The following is a 3,797-nucleotide window of genomic DNA, read 5'->3' as shown; positions in this document are numbered from 1 at the left end:
ATTATATCCTTTCAGAAGGAGAAGTATCAGTGCCATATCACAGAAACACTAGGTCCAAACACTCCCCAGGAAACATGATAATTGTAGTCTCAATTCTTTTGACCTACTACTTGCTGTAGTGGAATTGTTACATTCTTTAAAGTCCTTTAGAATAGCACTTTACAATTCCTCTCTAAGATTCTAGTGACTGAATATCTTGAATTGATATACCATATTTTAAAAAAACCAAAATTCACTTTAGAAAAAAAGAACTCTAAATGTAATGATGCATTTTTCCTACATGAAAATGTAAAATGTTCCTGCCAGATGGACATATCTTGACCTTATCACAGTCTCAGGTCAATTTGGGTAATTCATTTCAGGTGACACAAGAAAAATAGTTGGTTTTACAAAAGTTGCCATTTGCAATTTGCAATAAGTGGTTTGGAGTCTAAAGAGTATTTCTAGCCTGTCAACTAGTGTTTAATACATATTTTCTACTTCTTTTAAAATTTATAGCACTGAAAGAAAATATAAAGGAACAGTGAACAAATTTGAAGTGAAAGCAACTTCATAAGGTTTTGCCATAAGATCACATGCTGTCAAGCTTATAAAACAAACATATTCCTCTAGCTATCATCTTGACCATGGTATATAATAGAATATGACTGACACCTCCAACTTGCATACTTCTAACTGTTTATTCTCCTTGAAGTTAGTCATTTTTCTAACTTAGGTCATTGAGGTTTATGTTGCTCATTTTTAAACTTTTTTTAAAAAATAATTCCCTACTGTAGATATGTTTCTGAGCAGAAATTTATTTAGTAACTTGATTTTGATACATACTGATGTTGTTCCATATAGAGATGTTTATGCATATTTATAAATAATGATATGTGTTTATTCATTCTATCACTGATGGATTTTGGTTTCCAGAAGGTGACCAATAGCCATAATAATGCAGTAAATATTTCTATAATATCTTTGGAAGACATTTTATGTGGTTCCATTTTGATTTTATGATAACCAGAATTCTGTGATGATCTCTAATTGTACTGGTATTTGTAAATTCTTACCCATTGATTTGAGATTAATCCTGAACATGTGGCAAAGCAACAGAACATTGACAAAAAAATGTTTTTGCAATGCAGGATTTTACAGATATAATTAAATTATAATTAATTAAATTACATCATATAATATAAATTCTACTTAATTAAAACAGCACAATGCTGTTAAAATATATTTAGGTAAGGACCTTGAGTAACATGGTGCTTCACTTTGACTCACTAGTATGGGCACTGGCTGTATAAAATAGGGCCTGGTACAAAGGCATGAAGTTGTTGAAGAGCAGTTTGAGCCCAGGCTACAATGATGTAGAGAACAGTAACTTTTGGGGTACATTTTTGGGGTGAACTCATGAATATTTATAACACTAAAAGACATGGTCTGGCTCTAAGATGTGACTGTGTGTAGAAAACTGAAGATGGTAGCTGCTGCTAGACTGACATCTTGGGGGAAATGGTAGCTGAGATACTGACTAATGACATACAGTAGCTGTAGCAAGGAGGTGTTGTCATGAACTCTTTGTGCAACTTGGTCATTACAATAATGCTTCTTAAGAAGAGTTTGTTTGGGTGTCTGGGTTTGTGCTAGGTACAAATTAGACAAGTCAGTATCCCAGAGTTGCCTCAGCTTAACTAAGCAGTCAGTCTTGGATCCCACACATATAAGGTTTCCATGGACGCTGAGGGTTCCCTTTAAAATAGATTGTTACCTCACAGGCACAGACAGGAGGTATGGTGGCAGGACCTTCACTAGGTACTGGGATAGAAGATGATATTTTCTTTAGTAGTGTAACTTGTTATCCATGTTCTAGTAAATATTCATGAAATCACATACATTCCAACAACTCAGTGGGTTAACAAACTAAGAAATGAAAAGAAAAAAAGAAAAGCCCACAACATCAAAGCAGGAGACAAGTTGTTGGGAAGAATTTCAAAGGCAGAGAGAGGAAGAGCAAAGACTGGTGTGTGTGTGTGTATGTGTGTGTATGTGTGTGTGTGTGTGTGTGTGTGTGCATGTGTGTAAATGACCAAAATTCAGTATAAACTCTGTCAAAGAATAAGAAAATAATTAATGAAAAATTCTGTCCTATAAGTCATTGTTTTAAATAATTTTGACAGATCGGGATACAGTGTTTGTTGAAACCAATGAAGGATACCAATAGTAAATAATAATAGAAAACTGAGCAAAATCACATTTGGAGTGACAACTATTATACATAAAAAACTGAAATTTGAAATGTGATGCAGAATGGAATAAAATGAAAACTGTGTAGAAACTAAAAAGAAATAGAGAGTAAAATACGGACTTGAACAAAATAAGCAATGAAAAATTGAGTAGAATACAATGGGAAAATGAGAGTAAATATTTCATATCTAGAAATATATACACATCTAGAGAAGCAGGTTAGCTAACTGTAGATCTTCACCTCTCCCTCCATTCCTCCAAGTGCAATATCCTAGTCTCATATTCAGCGTAAAACATCCAAGAAATCTGGGACACTATGAAAACACCAAATCTAAGAATAATAGTAATGATGATTAGAGGAAAGAGAATAATCCCACATCAAAGGCACAGCAAATATTTTCAATAAAATTATAGAAGAATGGACATCGGAGGAGGGAGAAAACAGGGAACAAGACAGGAGCCTCTAAAAGGCTTTACCCTGCAGGGTATCTAGGCAGATGTTGAGACTTATAGCCAAATTTTGGACAGAGTACAGGGAATCTTATGAAAGAAGTGGGAGATAGTAAGACCTGGAGAGGACAGGAGCCCCACAAGGACAGTGACAGATCCTAAAATTTTGGGCACAGAGGTATTTTTTGAAACAGATATTCCAGCCAAGGACCACTCATGGAGATGGCCTGGAACCCCTGTACAGAGGTAATCTATGGTAGTTCAGTATCCAAGTGGCCTCCATAGTAATGGAAACAGAGACTGTCTCTGACAGGAACTGATTGGCCTGCTCCTTGATCACCTTACAAGGCCTTATGAGGCCTTACGAGGCCATAGAAAAAAGGTCTCCTGATGAGACATGATAGACTAGGATTGGAGGGAAGGGGAGGAGGATCTCCCTTTTCAGTGGACTGGGAGAGAGACATAGGTGGGGAGGAGGGAGGGTGGGATTTGGAGGGGAGGAGGTGGGGAGGTACAGGGGGATACAAAGTGATTAAACTGTAATTAATAAAAAAATAATTAAAAAATTATAGAAGAAAATTCTCCTTATCTAAAGAAGGAGATGCCTATAAAAGTCTAAGAAGTACACAGAACACCAAATAGATTGGACCAGTAAAGAAAAGTCCCCTTGGCACCTAACAATAAAAACACTAAATGTATAAAACAAATAAAGGTTCAAAAACAACAAGGAAAAGGAACCAAGTAACATATAAAAGCAGACCTATTGGAATTATTCTTGACTTTTCAATGGAAACCTTAAAGCCAAAAGAGCCTGGACAGATGTGCTGCAGGCAGCTCTATACCACAAATACCAACCAGAGTACCATACACTGGTAAAACTGTCAATTACTGGAGAGGACAGGAGCTCCACAAGGAGAGCAACAGAACAAGAAAATTTGAACACAGGGAACTTCCCAGAGACTCATACTCCAACCAAGGACTATTCATGGAGATAACCTAGAACCCCTGCACAGGTATAGCCCATGGCAGTTCAGTTTCCAAGTGAGTTACATAGTAATGGGAAGAGGGACTGCCTCTGACATAATCTGATTGTCCTGCTCTTTGATCACCAACCC

This window comes from Psammomys obesus, unplaced genomic scaffold (genome assembly GCF_907164565.1).
Source record: "Psammomys obesus unplaced genomic scaffold, mPsaObe1.curated_primary_1811, whole genome shotgun sequence".
NCBI classification, from domain to species: domain Eukaryota; kingdom Metazoa; phylum Chordata; class Mammalia; order Rodentia; family Muridae; genus Psammomys; species Psammomys obesus.
The sequence above is the reverse complement of the archived record's forward strand: the minus strand, read 5'-3'. Positions refer to the sequence as shown.